The following is a 21,178-nucleotide window of genomic DNA, read 5'->3' as shown; positions in this document are numbered from 1 at the left end:
TCTCCGTACAGCCTGCCCTGGGTTCTCCCAGCTGAAGCCTCCTCTGGTCCGCTCCCCGCGGCTCCTTTTGTGCTTCAGTCTGCCCCAAAGCCTCTACCGGTCCGCTCTCCGCGGCTCCTTTTGGGCTTTTACTTCTGGGCTTCTACCTGGCTTCTACTTCCGCCCAGGGGTGGCACCAGTATATATACGGGTACAGTGTCCAATCATGTTAAAGTAAGCAAGGCAAGCTGATTGGCTAACATCATCAGTTGCCAGGCAGACTATATTGTTGAGCGGGTTGTTTACGCGGTAAGCAGGAAACTAACATATTCGATGGGAGGGGCAATCTACCTCAGGCTTTGCTCTTTCCTACAGGCCGCACGTCCGCCGCGCAAGGCGAGCTATCACAGACGCGGCTCCCAACATTCACCAAATTACTCAAAGCATGTATGCCTTAACTTTTCAGTTGCTGAACTGGAATAATATGAACTAGTTCTTAATTTGGATATGAAATATATACCAAGTGCCTCAAACATAACAATAATCCCATTAAGATGAGATACTGTATTATAGTGAATGTTGTGCATCCAGGCACTTCTATATATTTCCAACCTATGAATCTTCAAAAGTGAATAGTGTCCTTTTTGCAATTTTATACATTATTAAAACAGGACAAAAATATTAGGTCATTATACAAGGAACTCCTAATAAGGCACAGAATTGGGACTCAATCCCAGGCCTATTTCACTATGCAGCTCTCAGATGACTTTAAAAATTAAAGAAATATTAGAAGATACAAATCAAAGGCTTCACTGACCAAAATTTAACAATAAGATTTCTCTGCTTTATAAATCAGTACTTCCTCTGTGGAATCTAAGAAGAAATTTCTCCTTAATTCATCTTTAATCAATTAATACAGCTAGAAGGAAAAAAAAATCAGGACTTTTAGGCTTTGAGTTATCTTTGGAAATTCAGAACAACCCTGACATCCCCAGTGTTTCATTAGAGTTTCTAATACGCAGAGTTGCATACCTTCCAAGTATTTCCTACTTCTAACTCTCCTTTTTCATTTTGTCTTTCATTCTATTTATTTTAAACAAAAAACACCAGCTTTTCCTTTATTCTGCAGCCATCTGTTTTAACTAGAAAAGGCCATGGGCAAAAGGCCTGGTACATTCTGTATCAGAGTCTCTATGTAATGAAAAGAATGCTTTTCTTTTACATTTTTCCTGCTTAATGCACTAGTATTCAAAGCCTGGTTCTATTCAAAATGTATGTCTTTGGAAAATGACAGATTTTTAAATAGTCCTTATCCAAACAGGAACAGAGAATATCTACACAACTGTCCAGAGATTATTAAGGGAGATACATGTTTTCTAACATTTAAATAAGTATAGGTTAACATATAGTTTATAAATGATAGGTACATTCCAGGATCATTATGTTCTCCAACTGTTTCTATTTATATTGTATTTCTGTTATTTTTGTTCTAGGAACATGAATCCCAAAAGAAAGTACAGTGGATTGAGCATGTATAATCTGAAAATCCAAAATCTGATCATTTTGAGGACAGACACAATATCACAAGTGGTAATCCCACATGCAATCTCATGTGATGTGACTCAGAATGCAAGAACTTAGAATACACTGCACAAAATTACCCTCAGGTTATGTATACAACATGGAGATAAAATATAAATGCATTTCATGTGCGAACTTAGATTCCAGTCTCAAAATATTCCATTATATATGAACAAACATTCCAAAACCAATAAAAATCCAAAATCAAGAACGCTGTGGTGCAAAGCATTTCAGATAAAGATGCTTAACTTGTATTTTAGATTCCTTTCTCACACAACTTTGTAAAGAGGCACTTCAACTACTAGGAAAAACAATGCCATTAATTCTTAGATTGAATTAATTCCCTTAAATTAGATTTCATTCATGACCTAAGTGATATTGAATGCACTCTTATTTTCCTAAATCCAGATAAACAATATAATGTGTTCATTAAAAAAGACAAGCTAGATATCTATAATGCCTAAGATCTAAATTCTTCCTGAATTTTCTTGCCTTAATAAATTATCACAAACTGGTTGGTTTAGAATAACAGAAACTGATTTCTTCGCAATTATAGATTCTAGAATACTGAGCCAGAGCTGTTGCAGGACATGGTTCTTGTGAAGGCTCTGATGGACAGCCTCTCTTCTATCCTCAGATGGCCTACTGGCAATGTAGCATTTCTTGGTTTGTAGTCACATTATTCCAACAAATGTCTTCATTTTTCACCTAGCATTCTCCTTGTGTACATATGAGTGCCAAAAGTTCTTTTCATAAGGACATCAGACATACTGGATGAGGGAACCAACATTATTCCAGTATGACTAATATTTTCTAATAACATCTGCAATGACCTATAAATAAAATCAGATTCTGAAGTACTGGGGATCAGTATATAATTTCAAAATTACACAACTCAACTTCTCGACAAATAAATGTTAAAATTGGGACAAGTTCTCTATTTTGCTGTGTCCCGATTTCCTAACCTATGAAATGAACATGAGTACTCACTTTAAAGACTTAGATTGAATAACTGAAATACTAACAATGGTGCCAACAAAAAGAAGCACTCAAAAAGAAATCCTGGTTTATACTACTTCATGTGGGAAGTTATTTCTGGGAAAATGGCCCATAGGAAAAATATCTCTTTATAATTTTTATTAGCAAAATATTGAAATTCTTAGAATTCAAGTTTCTTAAAATGCCAGTTACTATTTTAAAAATATAAATATTATAAGTATATTTGTTTTGTTCTACAGTTTAGTAATCTGCTTTGGCAGCACAATAATTGTGTGTCAAAGTTAGGTCAATACCAAGCACAATATTTGGCAGTACAAGTTTTCTTTAATTAAGTAAGCACACAGAAATAACAGATTAATATTTAGAATGCACTGAAAGTTTTGAAACCACATAAACCAGTTCACTAAAAGTTACTTTTTCAAGAAAAATTAGGTGATGTCTTTTCTATATTCTCTCTTCTTCTATGCTACAGAATAATAGCCTTATTATGACAAAAGACGTTTCAAACTGTACTTGCAGACAATCAAATGTATTTTATCCTTTTGAAAAGTTGGCTTCAAGATTTTATTGTATGTACTTCTACATTGCTAACATTCTATTGACATAGGAGCCAAAAATGATACCTCTCTCCTGAGCTCAACCAAGAATTCCTACACAGTCTTAAGCAGGCAAAATTATATTGCCTACTTCTTGTGTTTACTTATTTTTAAGATAATAAAATTCTGAAATAAGTTATCTGGTGATAAGTGATTAGATATATGCTGAGTTTGGGGCCACTGATTATCCATCCCACTAGAGATGGTATTTTTAAAGAATTACTTGACCCATACCAAGTCCAATCTTTGTAAAGTTGTTTGTCACAGGGCACTAATCCTTCTTATGCTTCTGAAGCCTGTGACTTAATCAAGATCCATCATATTTCCTCTTGCAGAACAGATTTTCTGTTGATAAATATAAGGACAGTAAATGATTGAAATTAATTCTGCCCAATGAGATTAAGAATTAATTCCAGGGGCTGTCCTGGTTCTCATACTTGCCAAAGGCAGTTCTCTGGAATTCTAGTTTTTGTGCTATCCAATTGTCTTATAAATGAATTTCTTTGTTGTTTAGGTTACATAGTTTCAATTCCTATTGTCTATAAAGAATTCAAATGGTTTGGGGTGGGACCTCCAACTAGGATTTCTTTTTCTTTTCTTTTTTTTAGGAAAGAAGGAAGCTTACTGTTTGTGGAAGTTTCAGTCCATAATCAGTTGGCTCCAAGGCAGGTTGACTAGAATGTCTTAAACACTTACACCTAAACCATGTAGGGTGCTTATGAAAAATTAACAGAACTAAACATTATCTCAAATACACTAAATCCAAACAATTGGCCTACACCTCAAGGATCTGTCATTTAAACAATTTTAAAGCCATTTTTGTCCAAACTAAGACTTGTTAATTGCTATGCTAGTTTTATACTGGGCGAGGGGACCCAATGTAGAAGAGGATCAGGTTTGGTTCAAATGGTGAGGTTTCTCATTAGGTACCTAAATTAAAACAATGTTCACTAATCAAGATGCCCTATGTAGTGCCTAGCTTTGAAATATCAAGATAAATGTGTAAAAACAAATAATGAATAAAGACATTGTAGACACTCAATGTCTACAATGCCACAAAACTATATGAATAAAATACATTAAAGTGGACCATACTCCTTACAATCATAATCAACAATTTTTAGTTTAAAATACAAAATGGACACATAATCTATGAAAAGCAATTCTTTATAATATTTTTCTAAACAAATATTTATTCCTTTAAAACAGGCTAGAATTACTTATTTTGAATAGTTTTGATGCTAGTAGATGTTTTAAGACATCAGTAGAGGAATAATTATTAAAATATTTGCATTTTAAAATTCTAGGATTTTCTTGAAATTCTTCCCATTTATAAATACACAATCCTAACAGGCTTACAAGTAGCTTTCTTTTTCCTTTGTGGTTACTACATTACCCTGTCACCTTGTCAACTATTTAATGTCCATATAAATTCCATTAGTAAAATAAGTACTGTAATTTATGTTCCTTTCTTACCTTGGGAAGGTGGGATCAAAAAAAAGATAAAGTGTAGCTTTAGAATTAATATGTACAGTTGAAAATCATTTGGTCTTTTTCTTTATTTTTCCGAGTGTATTACACTCTCCATGACCCAGAGATACAGATTTATGAATGCCTTTAATGGGAGAGACTGCTGACTATAAAACGTGTTCATGTTTTCCAGAGAAAAAGTCCTCCATAAAAACAAGACTGTATACTATCCCTTTATTTTTACATTAGGACTGATTTAACATTGCTTCAAGCAATGTTATATTTGGAAAGCATAATGCAATATCACCTTAACTGTAGTTGAATAAGTAAAAAGGTATGCATTCTTTATAGTTCAAGATAGCAATAAAGTGAGGTACACAGAATAACATGAACCCCTGCACTTATGTAAAAAAAGCAATTTAACTTTTCTAGGGCAAATAGCAGTGTTTCAGAGTATGTATATGTCTGTGTGCACACATGTATGTAGACAGATGGTATGAGTTGAATACAAGCAACTGCTGAAAAGTTATAGAACTGCAGAAATAGCCAGAGAGGGTATTTTTAAAATTTATAAATAATCAATAACTCACAATTGATATATGAAACTTACTTAATCTAAATTTCTATGCATGACACTCATTTATACTTATTTAATTAATTTAAATCTTCAAATAGTAAGTTTGAGAGTAACAGAGTAGGCAGGAGCAGAAACTGCTTCTATGTTTACTTGACATGGAAAGATAGCGCTTCTTCTATGGGTGTCTTTACACTTTATTTTAAGGAGAAATACTCATTAACTGTAGAATAACAATATTTAAATTATAGTAGTACCAAAAAACAGAACAAGCAACTAACTAGGTCTTTTTTTTTTTTCTGAGTATAATGAGCTTATACACCAAATCAATCCAGCTAACACAATCATATAAGACAGGCTGCTTGTTCAGTGGTTGAGAACACAGATCTTAACAAAAATTAAACTGTCTAGAATTTCAATCTTCACTTTTCTGGTTCTGTGATTTGCTGATTCTATGCTCTAATTTCTTTAACTATAAAATAAGAATTATACCCAATTTTACTCCTTTTTTCTGTACCATTTGGAGGTTTACTCCCTTTTATGTAAGTCTGCCAAATACAAAATCAAGAATCTTTTTCTATCTCCATTAAATTTTAGAAAATAATGTATTAACCTCATAACTTAAGTGAAACTACTAAATAGTTTTCATGAATAAATGACAATTAGCTGTCCTTTAAGAAGTAAAATGTACTTTGTCAGCAAACCTGTTTTCTCTTTTACAACCATGATAGAGTTGGGCTGGGATAACTTTCAAGTTCCAAAACACAGCCAGTAAGAGTCTGGGTTTAGCACTTGTTGATGACATGATATAAGCATATACTTACTGACCTGGTTTCCTTTCTCTCTGTGAATCTGCTGTGGAGATGCCATCCCACTAGGTAGACCCATGTTACCTGTTAAGAAAGGGTTGGAACTTCAGCTCAAGATGGGAACAGAATTTCTGAACCAGCTGCTAATGCTAAATACCCTACAAAGACAGAGAAAGTCCTTATGGAACTTCACCTTGCTAAAGCTCTAATATACTTACAGGTTTTGTTGGGTTTGTGTGTGGGGTAATCAATGGACCTTTCTTCAGAGAATGTTTTCTTCTGTTTTCTATCGTATAGAGTATATATCAGATTGATGCAATTTTCGAGGTCAATATGGTGAGGACAAGAGTTAACATTACAGTCTCCAAAACATCCACACTTGGAATTATCATCGTCATTTTAAAACCCTCTCCGGAGCCATGCTAGTCCCAAAATCTCCATCAGATGGTTAGTTCTTTCATTGCTTACATGTATCACTTCTTATGTTCTTAATTACAAACCAAGTGCTTCCATTAACCTCACAAGGAATTTGGAAATTTCTACTGATGCACTTATCTTAATTCAAAATATTTTTTCTTCAAATAAAGGAAGATTTCTTGCTAAGACATTCTTATTTGAGTACATTTACTTTGATTCCAATTATTCCAGCTTATAAATAAGGCTGAAAAGAAAATCCCTGTATGTAAATCTTGGCCAATCTTTTGTTGCCATTTCCCTTGAATTTATATAGTGAAAATAACAGGTCCAAGTGTAGGAATATTTTTCAACATTCTACTTAATCACTTTCTCTACACTTTACATTTTTTGAAAGAAATGTTTGCTATCAGGATATCCTCTGAGGCATAATGTATTAACCTGAAGCCATAACTTATCTAGAAAACACAATTAAAAGAATAAGCAAAAGTCCTTACACATTAAAAACTGCATAAAACTGACAGATTTATAATTTGATATGCAGAAGACCCTAAAACCAACCAAACAAAAGAACAAACAAAACTAACTGAGAAAAAATTCAATAAAGATAAAACTGCAACTTTCATCTGGGTCCAGGAGTGCACACCTGTAATTCCAGCTACTAGCAGGCTGAGGAAGAAAGACTGCCTGGGCAACTATCCCAAAATGAAAGTAAAAACAGATGCAGGTGTAGCTCAGGCATAGAGGCCTCCTACGTGTGATGCCTGGTACTACAAAACAAAACAAAACAAAACAAAACAGAACAAAAGAAAAGTAAATTCTTCCTTCAATGTGTTAAGTGCTGAAGAATGACATTTTTTTTCACCAGGAGATTGATCCTGAACTCTCAAATTTCAACCCAATTTCAACTATGTTCTAACTTTTTCTAGTTAGGATTTTTCTCAGAACTGGGAAATATTAATGACTGTACATTGTGGGGGTGTTTAAGATTCAACAACACCTGCAGTAAAGCCACTTGCATCTACTTTTATGTGGCCTTATTATCTGTGCTGATTGTTCCTCCGAGGCTTAAGACTCTCTCTCCCCTTCTCTCTCTTCCACCTACAACTAGGCAGGTATTACCAATTCCTGCTCATGTCCATATCTGAGAAGTGGATTTGGATGATTTCGGTTTAAATTGCAAGGGAAGAAACACCATTTAAGACTGTGGTCCATTATTTACAATTCTACAACTGACTTCTTGTCAAGAAGCTTATGATTAGCGCACAAGCTGCTTTTACATGATTTTTAAGTGGGTATTTTATTTTCTCATTTCCTATTCATCAATGTATTCATGACACTTCAGAATAAATCTCAGACAGGAAAGAATGATGAAGAGAAAACACTAGGGTGGGCTGAACTGTATCTTGATATCCAAAAAACAATAAAAATAATTAAAAGTCAACTGGGAGAAATAGCTGGAATTAATGTGACATATGTAATTTGCATATTAATAACTCAACCTTATAAAAGTAAAACTGTGTTTCAATTTAAGAATAGTTGGCAGAGATAAATAAAAAGTCAATTCATGTAAAATATCCCACACCTTTGAACTGGACTGGAATAAGTTCATACTTTAAATTAGAAGTGGAGAGCAACTAAACTGAAAAAGTTAATCTTACATTTCAAATACGTCAGTAAAAATGTATGATAAAGTTGTATGTATGCAAACTGATTATTAATCAGCTTTACCAGCAGATTGCTAATTTTTCAATTAATTTTTAAAATTCCATCATTTGTTATCAAGAGACCTGTAATTATTATAACTATTTTAGAAAAACTACACTCTTTTTTATGGGAACAGAGAGGAACAAAAAATGTTGGACATTAAAATAGGAGTGTTATTGTAATTCAGAAACTAGATTGATAGTTTTCAATGAATTCTGACATTCTAAATGTGCAAATCTAAATGTCAACAGCTAATCTTGGGTAATCTGCTATTTGAATTATCTGCTTAGAAATAAAAAGTCCTGGTATGATTTTCACTTATATATGCTTTTAGAGGAACATTCTTAAATATAAAACACAAGGTCTTCCAAACTGTAACTTAACTAATTTCCAAAGACAAATATTAAAGAACACCAGTAATTTCCAAATTCTAAAACACTGTTAAAATCAAAATGTAACAAACTTGAAGAAAGAGGAAATTACAACAAAGCAAGAATTTTACGTGATAGGAGAAGACAAAAATGCAATGAAATATTTTAAATTATAGAAAAGTAAACCATAAGATTCTGTCAATTTTGCAGTTACCTAAATATTAAAATACATTAATAGAGTAGGACATATATAACCTTTTAAAATACAATTTTCTGCTTTTATATTTTATATTTTTAAGGAGAACAATAAAACTTTCAATAAGAAGCCAAATCATAACACGTACTTACACATTCTATGCTCAGTGTAAAAATTGCTCATTTGGATTTTTGTCTTTAAATGTAGAATGTGCTAATGTTCCAATGCAGAAAAACTCATCAAATTTACTTAAAAATTGAGATCACCAGAGGAGTTACCCATCTTTATTCTCACAATTTTCACATATACATGATAGTAAACCCTGATAAATATGAGACTCATTGTAATTTCTCATGTGTAAATCAAGGTTATTTGTGAATTTTTAATATTTCATTTCATCTTTGCTATATTGCTGGTAGTGTCCTGACATTGGGTACATCTCTGCAATTTTGTAACACTGAGTGGGAATGAGGAAAATTTTATTTTATTTCTAGTAGTCACACAAAGTCATATCCAAACATGATTGAAATGAATACACTGAATATTTATTCTTAGTGCCTCTGTATCTTCTGAGATCCTTGGCAGCAGTATTTTTATAACTCTATACAGTTCAAATAATACTTTTTACATACATATTTTAATTATTTCATTGACACATAGTTCCATAAGCTAAATCTTAAAACTCTCAGTAGTTGAGAGGCAGTGGTTCACCTTTGTATTTCCTGTGCCCAGCCCAAGCAAGAAACATAATGGCAATATATTGCATTTATAAATGCAATATATAAATCAATGAATACATGAAATTGAACTAGTTGGAAAAGCCTTGAAAGTTTATAAAGAGACTGAGAACAAAAGTGTTGATTTCTAAAAAAAAAAAAAATAAAAATGAATAAAAACTCCAGAGGTAAGCATATATTATAATGAAGACATATTTGAGAACCTGCAATAGTATCACGTTGAAAAATTTATTTGATTTTAAAGCCTTGGTATCATTTTTAGGAAAAATATTGCTTAGCTCTAATTAATCTAGTAAAATTTTAGAATGCTAATATATACAATAAATCCTTAAGTTTCTATATTTCTAGATACTAGGCATGTAGAAAAAATAAAAAATAGATACATCCAACAATAGGTTTGTGCTTATGAACTAGCAAACATAATACAAGTTTTTTCCATTTGCAATTTTTAATAAATAAATGACCAAACTAAACTGCTATTTTAATAAAGTATTGGATTTTAATAAAGTATAGGAGCCGTATGCCCTCTAATCAACAAAATAAAGTTATTATAACACTATCAGACAATGTTACACTTTACGTGTGTTCTAGCATACTATAAAATAACATAATTGGAAGAGAGCAGCTTTTTAAAAGCCACATTAAAATAATGATGTATAATGACATTTCCAAGTTTTCTTGATCTTTTTGTTTAGACAAAATTAAAGTCTCTTTCCAATCACTCCTTCATTAAAATGAGCATTACAAATAGCAAAGGTGACAATTGTCTTCCTCCATGAAATGATCTAGTATTCTAAAACTTTTTTGGGTATTAAAATCTTGGTTGTTTCAATTTGTTTTTGAGGCATTATACTGACAAATTATAGAGGGAGCAAAACATTTCATTTCAGAAACTGATAGAATTGATTTATGATTTATGCACTGAAATATAACAGTTTTCTCATTTATTTGTTAACACATGTAATGACAAGCCCTACTAGTTATTTTCACTTGCATGCACCAGACAAATGATTTTATGTGTACTTTAATTTCAGAGAAAAATAAAATAAATTTTAATATTGAAAAAGCTGATTCAACCAAGATTTTCTTCAATGGACATTTAGAGAAATCAAAGGGTCTTAATCATTTTATTCAATATATGTTATCAAAGAAAATCTTTAATCAACAGGCTCACTTTAAAAATACTACAAAAAGGGCTGGGGATTTAGCTCAGCGGCATAAGCACCTGCCTTGCAAGCAGGCGGTCGTGAGTTCGATCCCTGGTACTGATAAAAATGAAAAAGACAAAAAAAAAAAAAAAACTACAAAAATGAAGCTTTTTCTCCACCTCTATTTTCTCTGATGTTTCATGTTTACTGATACTTAGGCAATACATTATATTTAAAAATCCACTTATGTAACATGTCAATTCTCTGAATACCTCCTTTACTGGCCTCTGTACAAGTGCTCTAAATATTTAACTGTAATTATTTTTAGCAAAATTAAGTTCTCACAGCAATATTAAAATTGAAAGTATCGGTCTCTACAAGAAAAACTAAGGTGTCTTTAAGATATAATTTAACTCAGTTTTGGAGGCAATTATGTTCAGATAATTATTTTGGAATACATGATAACAATGCATTTCTGTTTTCTAATTAGCAAAACGTTTCTCTTTATTAACTTGTTTAAATTGTATTTAACTTCTATTCCCACAGATAGGTATAATTTTATATATTGGTTTTAAATCCTGTGTCACTTTAATATTAACAATAAGTGCTTTTCCTTATGCTAGATATTACACTCAATGTACTGTTAAAAGAATGTATACCCATCTGCAATGCTCATGTACAAGATACAAGTATTAGTGTGTATTAGAATCATATGAAAGAATATACTTATGCTATTGTTACTAAGAAATATCATAAATAAATTTTACACAAGTAATTGCATAAAGTGCCTACTTTTTGTTAGATCCAGATTACAAGATTATCTAAATTATAATAAATAGGTAACACATTACATGGTTCTTTCTAAGGCCATAATATTATAATATTTCATACATCCCATGATCAAAACTTGTCCTTTTTATCTGAAATTTTCAAAAGATTTTCAGTTAATCCACCAAGTACAGATGGCCAGAAGGCCAACAACTAGAGGGCTTGGAAAAGTAACTGTACAGATATGCTATTATGCAGAACAGGGATTGAAAGAACACACTCGGATGTTCATGTAAAAACATAGTTTCACTGATGTCTGAAACTTAAACCTGTACCTTCAACATGAATATTAATTTTAAAAATTATTCTCTATTAAATCAACCATAGTAGGTCATTCTAATATCACTTCAACAAATGTTCATGTCAGTCTACAGAAAATATGTGAAATATTTTTGTAGTAACAAATACTGTATGTTTTGAAAATGTATATTTGCTCACTATATTTTAACACAATTAAACAGAACATCTAATAAAGTTAATATAAGATTCTTATGAAGGCCTTATATACAAAAATGTAATAATATTTCTTTACTCCATTTTTTCTCAAGCAATCTCATTTACTGTAATAGCCTTCTTCTAAAAATCAAGTGCTGTAATCTAAGAGTAAATATCAATCACTTAAAGATATGAAACAGTAACAGAGAACCAAGACTAAAGAATGGCCTTAGTAAGATAACCATGATTGTAGCCTCAGGGGCCATTATCATAATCATGGAGTTTGTTTACATGTGGGTACCGATGACTTACTTTCTCAACTTTTGAATAAAAGATAATCCAAAATAATATATGATATTTTCAAACACCTGTAAAGACAAGCCCTACTAGTTATTTTCACTTGCATTCACCAGACAAATGATTTTATGTGTACTTTAATTTCAGAGAAAAATAAAATAAATTTTTAATATTGAAAAAGCTGATTCAACCAAGATTTTCTTCAATGGACATTTAGAGCAATCAAAGGGTCTTAATAATTTTATTCAATATATGTTATCAAAGAAAATCTTTAATCAACAGGCTCACTTTAAAAATACTGCAAAAATGAAGCTTTTTCTCCACCTCTATTTTCTCTGATGTTTCATGTTTGCTGATACTTAGGCAATACATTATATTTAAAAATCCACTTGTGTAACATGTCAATTCTCTGAATACCTCCTTTACTGGCCTCTATATAAGTGCTCTAAATATTTAACTGTAATTATTTTTAGCAATATTAAGTTCTTACAGCAATATTAAAATTGAAAATATCAGTCTCTACAAGAAAAACTAAGGTGTCTTTAAGATATAATTTAACTCAGTTTTGGAGGCAATTATGTTCAGATAATTATTTTGGAATACATGATAACAATGCATTTTTGTTTTCTAATTAGCAAAACGTTTCTCTTTATTAACTTGTTTAAATTGTATTTAACTGCTATTCCCACAGATAGGTATAATTTTATATATTGGTTTTAAATCCTGTGTCATTTTAATATTAACAATAAGTGCTTTTCCTTATGCTAGATATTACACTAAATGTACTGTTAAAAGAATGTATACCCATCTGCAATGCTCATGTACAAGATACAAGTATTAGTGTGTATCAGAATCATGTGAAAGAATATACTTATGCTATTGTTACTAAGAAATACCATAAATAAATTTTACACAAGTAATTGCATAAAGTGCCTACTTTTTGTTAGATCCAGATTACAAGATTATCTAAATTATAAGAGATAAGTAACACATTACATGGTTCTTTCTAAGGCCATAATATTATAATATTTCATATGTCCCATGATCAAAACTTGTCCTTTTTATCTGAAAATTTTAAATGATTTTCAATTAATCCACCAAGTACAGATGGCCAGAAGGCCATCAACTAGAGGGCTTGGAAAAGTAACTACAGATATGCTATTGTGCAGAACAGGGATTGAAAGAACACACTCTGATGTTCATGTAAAAACATAGTTTCACTGATGTCTGAAACTTAAACCTGTACCTTCAACATGAATATTAATTTTAAAAATTATTCTCTATTAAATCAACCATAGTAGGTCATTCTAATATCACTTCAACAAATGTTCATGTCAGTCTACAGAAAATATGTGAATTATTTTTGTAGTAACAAATACTGTATGTTTTGAAAATATATATTTGCTCACTATATTTTAACACAATTAAACAGAACATCTAATAAAGTTAATATAAGCTTCTTATGAAGGCCTTATATACAAAAATGTAATAATATTTCTTTACTCCATTTTCTCTCAAGCAAGCTCATCTACTGTAATAGCGTTCTTCTAAAAATCAAGTGCTGTAATCTAAGAGTAAATATCAATCACTTAAAGATATGAAACAGTAACAGAGAACCAAGACTAAAGAATGGCCTTAGTAAGATAACCATGATTGTAGCCTCAGTGGCCATTATGATAACCATGGAGTTTGTTTACAGGTGGGAACTGATGACTTACTTTCTCAACTTTTGAATAAAAGATAATCCAAAATAATATATGATATTTTCAAATAAATGTTACACAAAGTGTAACAGTGTTAACACATGTTATCATACAATAAACATGTTTTTAAAGATTTCTTGCTGATTATACATTTGATTTTTAGAAATTTTTACTGCCAGATCCAGAAACAGGCTGAAACCTCTGCACTGGATCATTCCAAGTGGACAAGTTCTCCTGGAATATTTATATATAGGAAGTAAACTGCGTAGTACACAGCACAGTTCAGATCTATCTATCTAGCTATATATAAATATATAAATATATATATATATATATATATATATATGTGTGTGTGTTTAAAAGAATGTTTCCATCTAAATATTTATCATAGAACTTGTACATACCATAACAATCCACAATTTTTATTTGAAAGGGATAATTATAAAAAATTCTGGAACATTTTGAAATACAAAAGTGAGAAAATCTGTAGAGATAAGCTGGACATTTTTATATTTCTACATACTATTTTCATATAATTTTAGCAAAAGGCAACTCAGAGTAATGAGTAAATAACTTGTCAAGGAAGTTCAAACTGCGTAAAATTTAGTGCTGTGCAGTTAAAGTTCAAAAGTTTCTTTTCTTGCCTCAGTCCCCAAGAATACTACCTATCTTTAAATTTCATTAACTAGGTCTAAGATTTCCTAAAAACTTATTCTTTCTCTTTAAAACAAATCCAGAGAGAAAAGAAGACTAATGGAAAATATCTGAAAACAAAAATATCTCATATTGTTTTGCTTACAATTTTTGTTTCCAATAAAATTATTTTTAACCATCATGAGTCAAACTTGTGTATTCTTAAACCCTCAAATGCTTACTGGTGTTCATCAGTTGAACCACCCTACTGGACTGCTAAACTATCTTCTAAAGATGTCCCTGTCTACTTGTGCAATCATTCACTCTGACAATAACTACATGATGAATCCCATGGTGCCAGAAAATATCAACAAATTGTACTTGCAGATCCAATAGAAGTGGACTTTGTTTCTTATGTTGTTTGAAATAGCTAAACTTTGCTATTCTATGTTTTAAATGATAATCTACACTGAATAAAATGAGAGAGCAGCCCACCACACTTGTTACATTGGTATGCTTCCCTTATTTCTTTTCACACTGGTCAATTGTCAAAAATTACATAATATGGTTAAAGTAATGGAACACTTATTTGAGTTTCTTAAAAACAAAATTCAAAGAATATTCAATATCTACATTTATAGTGGTGCTTTGGTTTACGAACTTATGTTGTTCTATGATTTTATAAAAGATGGTCACATTGTGTTTGTATGGGAAAGATGGTCATGATAGTGTTTGTCACCTGATGCACAGTTTGCAAATGTATAACATTTTGCCATGTGCTTTTCTTGGGAACCAAAGTCTCACTGTAGAATCAATATAGTCCCATAAATTCTACCTATAAATATAGCGTAGATCTATCTGCTATTTTTGCTGGCCGCCACAATGACTACTCTCCTAACTACAGAGGACTCTTCATCCTCCTCTTTCCCAATTATCTCTTTGCTTACCAGTCATAGTGTTCTTAAAATGTAAAATGGCTCATTTTACTCATTGATGGATATCTCCCAGCTCATATTTTCTTGGAATAATACTTAAGTCCTTAGTGTTTTTTTTTCTCTCCCTCCCCTTCATAGAATTATTTGATTATTATCTTTCAAATCTTTCTTTCTGTAACTCTCTCTTTGCTTGGTAAATTCTACTTATCCTGGACAGAATTCTTCAAATACCTCAAGCTCATTTCTCCACTGCTCAGGGAGTTTCTCCTACTTTCAATGTGCATCTTTCTACTCCTCAGATTTATTTCTTTCTCTTCCCTAACAAAGAGGCTAAATATCATCCCAAAGCACACGCATTTCCAACTTTCCCATTCTGGTTTGGGGTGTCACTGCTCATCCACAGAATTTAAACAACCATTATAATTGTTTATTAATTTACTTTTTGTACTCCATAATGATACAAAACATGTCTGCCTGCATTACCACTTTTCTCTACCTAAATTTTACATTCATCAAAAAATAATGCAAGAGCAAATGCAACTTAATTTCAATTCAAGGTCTATTTAAACATTGACATCTATTGAAATCATAAGCTTAATAGATAGCTATAGATACATAAGAAATTTAATCTTTCTGTGGGTGTAGAATTTGATCACTAACAATGTACACTGAACCAATTCAAACTATTTTGATTACTGAAATATATACATCAATCTCCACCATGTTTATACCCCCAATAAATGCTGAGTGAAGGGTACAAATAAGATACTTGCTAGGATTTGTTGACATATAGTTTGACATGCACTCAAAATCTATCTTGACTTAATGAATTACCCATGTAATTAATTGTCTTCATCCCGGGCATGGCAGCTCATGCCTGTAATCCCAGCACTCAGGAGGCTGTGGCAGCAGGATTGCTGTGAGTTGGAGACCAGCCCAGGCTACAAAGTAAGCTCAAGGCCAGCCTGAACTGCACAGCGAGACCTTGTCTCAAAAAGACAAAAAAAAAAAAAAAAAAAAAAGTAATTGTCTTCATAAACATGGGTACACACTGAGAGATGCATCAACTGGGTTAAACATATTTTTGCTAAAGCAGAGTAATTTTTTAATAAATGGACCTCTGGTGGCTACCAAATATAACATGTATATTCATAGTTGCCTTGCACATGAAGCAAGACTGTATTTCATATACCTCAGAACTCAGTACAGAAATAAAATGTTCTAGATTTTGAGGAGATAAAGTCTGAGTTTTAAATAAGTTAGACACCTAATTAATACTGTGTCTTTAAATATATGGAAAATTAAGGCAATAAGAAATATAAATACACATGCTTTCACTTAGAAAAATGATCTATGAAAAAAATTACTTTCTGATTGATTCAAGGAGGTTCAGGTAATACAGTAAAATTGATTTATTTTGACTATACAACACACAGCTTTACAGTCAGTTGGAAGATAAGAGATCCTTCCTATAGTCACATTACTCTTAGTATCATGTTAAAAGAACGAGTAGTTCAGTTTTTTATTCATTGTCTTATTTGACCCTGTCTCAATTATAAAAACTGGAATTAGAGGAAAGGGGTAAAGATGCCTAATACACTCTTTCTGCCATGATTTTACTTAATTTGGTAAAACTACACACACAATACTAAAAATCTGTCACAGTTCTTAAGAGACACATAACATAATTTTATCCACCATAAACAAATTTTAAAAGTAAACATTAGTAGAAACATGGAAAATGTCCTTTTGAAAATAATAATATTAGTGATATTTTTGTGCAAGAAATTTAACTTAAACATGACATTAATCTTTCAACATTGTATATATAAAATTTTATAATACCCCATGTTTCAGATGTACAAAAAATTGATATTTTAAGTATTCATAAAATTGAAAATTTAAAAATATTCCTATAATGTTCATGAGAATAACACTAAAAGGTTGATACTTAATCATTTATGTGATGTCTTCAGTATTTAACACTTAACTACACTTATCAGGCACAATTTATAACCACTATAATTTAGGTTGTAAGAAGCACTTTATAGTGAGGCCTTACTTGAAACATTATTTTTATAATGCAGGGGGTATATAGCTCAGTGTGAAGGCCCTGGGGGTAGTGCAAACAAGAAATGAAGACAAACAAAAAATATACAAATAAAAATATGATTATATTGGGGCTGGGGATTTAGCTCAGCGTCATAAGCACCTGCCTTGCAAGCAGGCAGTCGTGAGTTCGATCCCTGGTACCGATAAAAAAAACGAAAAAGACCAAAAAAAAATATATATGATTATATTTTCTCTACAGTTTTGTTTTGCAGAACCCGAATATCAGAATTTAACCTTTAGTTATTTTTTATACAAGTGTACTCCTATGCAAAACTTATGTTTTCAGTATGCTAATACAAATTACAAACTTTAGTATATAGTATTTAACAATTCGGTTCAAGTAATGAAAAGTCGTGCACTATTCATTCAACATGAACTTCAGCTACTTTATAAAAATAAACTATATATTTGATATCTGTTTTATGTAAAACATTATTAAATTACATGGAGAAATCATTAAAAGATAAATATTATCTGAGAAGTTAAAAATAGCATTAGTTGGCTTTTAAATTCAAAATAACTACCTGAGAAGTGATACTTTAATATTTCGATGGAATGACATTTGTGGAGACTCACATGTATGTTGTGTTCCTATTAATAAATCCAGTACCTAGAGTGGCTGTTCAAGCTTCACAGGTACTAAATATTTAGAAAAATTGTTACGTGGGAATAACTGTTAAGAACTTCTAGCAAACTTGATTATCAAACAATACAGCACTTTATCATTCGTGATATAAAACTTAATAATCTAAATGTCAGACGTCTGAAGTATTAAAAATTGCTTTCTCCCATAAAAAATAAAATAATTACATTATTTTAATAATCCTCTATTTTCTTTAACTACCTCTTCGATTATGAACACCAACTATCCTTGAAAACAAACAAGGGACATGGTATGAACATATACGGCATTATAGGAGTGTGACACTACGATGATCATCTTATAGGATGTTTTAAAAATCATAAGGGTTATGAATGATTTCCAAATTCACACATGCATTTATAGGTGCATTCTGTCAGGTGCATAATAATTAGAAAAACATACTAATTGCATAAGTGAAAAATGAACAGCAATTCTGAATTCTACATAAAATATTAGAAAAAATGATATGGTTATACAGACACGAAAAAAATCTATACTGTTTCGCTTTCCCTCTCTCAATCTTCTCCTGTTCCCATAAATACTACAGTATAGAATCCCAAGTAATCTGACCTCCACTTTTACATCTGCAAATTAATTAAAGGCCCTGAAACACATGAGCTGTATGTTAAATGGCAGCTCTAACTGACCACAGGTGTTTATATTTAAAGCCTTTAGAAAACCTCACAGACAGGGGTGGTCATCATAGCAATGAGAGCACCCAACTAAGTACAGGTTGCAAAACTTTTTATGGTTGTTCCATACCTAATTTAATGAGATTTAGAATATAGAGGTGATGTTTTTGTAGATCTTTAAATATCCAAATACCCATGACAGAAATCCAAATCAATTGTTTTATAAAGATTGTGTAAATAAAAGGAAAGAAAATACTCTTTAAGATTTTGTGTTTTTCATTCCCCTCATGCACTCCACCACTTTACTCAAGGAAACAAAGTCCTTAAAAATCTGACAGTGGTCTGCCTTTTTGACTAGGATATTTACAACTTGGAAAATTCACACTCAACATTTACCTACCTCCCTCTCTCACAAAACAGAAAATACAACACAGATCTGTGAGCCTCTGGTCTAGGAATAATTTCAAAGCAATCTACATTCTGTGATCTAGAGTGGAAGGAAGGCTGAGTGAGAACAGGCAAGGGAGCCACACTCAGGCACCAGGCTGACAAACGCCCCAGGGTACAGCAAGGAGAATCTATCATCTTATCCAGTTACGTGCAGCAGCCCAGAGGCAGGCATCTCCGTTAAGTGTGTGCCTCGGAGTCTGACCTCTGGCGGAGGCTGCGGTAGGGGTCTGTCTGCCCTTTAGCCCGTGAAGGGACTCACGTGCCGCTGATGCTTATGCACCCATTCAAAGAAATCTGTGCACACACGAATCATAGCTCCTAGGGCTGCCGTCCCGGATAGTGCAGACTGAGTGTTTAGGTCAAGGAACACATATAAGGTGAGCCCTGGAGAAGCTGACCCGAGACAAGTTGCCCGCAGCAGGCCGAGAGTACACCAGCGCGCGAAGGACCGTCCTCCTCCCGCTCCCTCTTCTGACCCTGTCCCTTACCTTGGTTGTTGGAGACATGACTACAGTAGCCCGGCCAAGCTGTCCTCAGAGGCAAAAAGAATCCAAATTGCCAAAGAAATTCTCGGACTTCGCAGCCCCCCATGGCTCTCGCTGGCTCCTCTCTCCTTGTGTGAAAGAAGTGGAAGCGGAGAGGCCAGGTGTTGTGGGGAGGTTGGGGATCCTGGTCCACGTCTTCCTCTTATTCTTCTTTCTCCTCTTCCACCCGGCCCGCAGGGGTGTCCCGGGGCTCCCACCGCGCGAGGCCCCGGGAACAGGGCACGAGGGTCCAGACTGCCCAGGTGCGGTGGCAGCCGCTTCGGAGCTGCAGCTGCCTGAGGCGCCGGGAACCTCCTGGAGGCTGGAGGCGAGGGGAAACGCACTCACCGCCGTATCCCACCGGCGCGAGGACTATTCACTCGGGTCCGGGAGAGCGCAAGCGCAGGAGCGAGCTCGGGCTGTGGTGTGGGGGCGGGGCCGAGGGGGCGGGGGCGGCCGATTCGCGGCCGGGATGGGGGCGGGGCCGACCGGGTGGTCTGGCCAGATCGGGCCGCCCGAGCGCCTCTCTGGACTGAGAGGCGCGCTGTGCGGGGCGGCGCGGCACTGCAGCGGAGCAGAGGCGGGCAGCGAGAACTTTCCTCCGGCTGCTGCGAGGAGAGCCGAGCGGGGGCTGCGGCCGCGCGGGGCGGCGAAGGGTCCGAGGGAGCTGCGAGCTGAGTGCTCAGCCCTCGCCTGCGCGGCGTTGGCAGCGGCTTGCAAGGCGGGCACCTCGGACTCGTCTGCGCCCGCGCTGCGCCCAGGCGGTGCGAGCCGCTCCCCGGCGTCTCCGAGGCTGCGCTCAGTCCCTGAAGCACTTAGCCCCCATTTTGCAGCTGCAGCGCTGACCTTGACTCCCCCTCACTTCCCATTTCCGCGCTGGAAGAGGTGCTCTTTGAAACCACCCACCCCAAGTCCAGAGCTCTAGGCGCGCAGCTGGAAAGGGCCCCCGGGGTCCCCAGGCTCAGGCTCTCGGGCCCCCTGCCGGGAGCGAGGGCTGGAGAAGGGCGAGCGCAGCGCAGCTCTACCCGGTCTGGCGCTCTCCGGCTTGGCGGCGCGGCTTGTATCTCTGTTCAGCGCTGGAGGGGGTAGTAGACCGCAAAATTTTTTAAACAATATGAGTTTTAAAGAATATGAGTACAAAGCACCAAGAAACTTTTCTTAAAATTAGATTAAAAGAATATTATAACAGAAGAAAGAGGGGAAGAAACAGAAGAAAAAAGTTTTAAGTTCATTTCCAAAATTCATTATTATTTACAAACCATAGTACCATATCTGAAATATAAACACGTACTTCAAAATAACAGTAACAATTGACTAAAACTAAATTTCTCTCCTTCCCCCACTATAACTACAGTTCTTTTACTATTCACAATATTTTTTTTAAATAAGCCAAGGTCAAGCTTGT

The 21,178-nt window shown here is 34.0% G+C and overlaps 1 protein-coding gene across 7 annotated transcripts in view; it reads right to left on the bottom strand.

Moving 5' to 3' along the window:
- LOC111756384 (igE-binding protein-like) overlaps window positions 1-20,239 on the bottom strand; it is a 154,538-nt gene extending 134,299 nt beyond the window's left edge. For 6 of the 7 annotated variants that reach the window (XR_010047700.1, XR_010047701.1, XR_010047699.1 and 3 more), the window contains exons 1-2: window positions 19,738-20,239; window positions 6,028-6,092 (exon numbers count right to left, since the gene is read on the bottom strand). The gene's annotated coding sequence lies outside the window, so the exon portion shown is untranslated. Of the gene's footprint in view, window positions 1-409; window positions 6,093-19,737 lie in introns of all 7 variants that reach the window. The other variant, XR_010047698.1, reaches the window with a different exon arrangement.
- Between the last annotated feature and the right edge of the window lie 939 nt (window positions 20,240-21,178).

Source organism: Cavia porcellus, unplaced genomic scaffold (assembly GCF_034190915.1).
Source record: "Cavia porcellus strain 051 isolate PalLab524CR breed Dunkin Hartley unplaced genomic scaffold, mCavPor4.1 scaffold_5, whole genome shotgun sequence".
Lineage (NCBI taxonomy): Eukaryota > Metazoa > Chordata > Mammalia > Rodentia > Caviidae > Cavia > Cavia porcellus.
The sequence above is the reverse complement of the archived record's forward strand: the minus strand, read 5'-3'. Positions and strand labels throughout refer to the sequence as shown.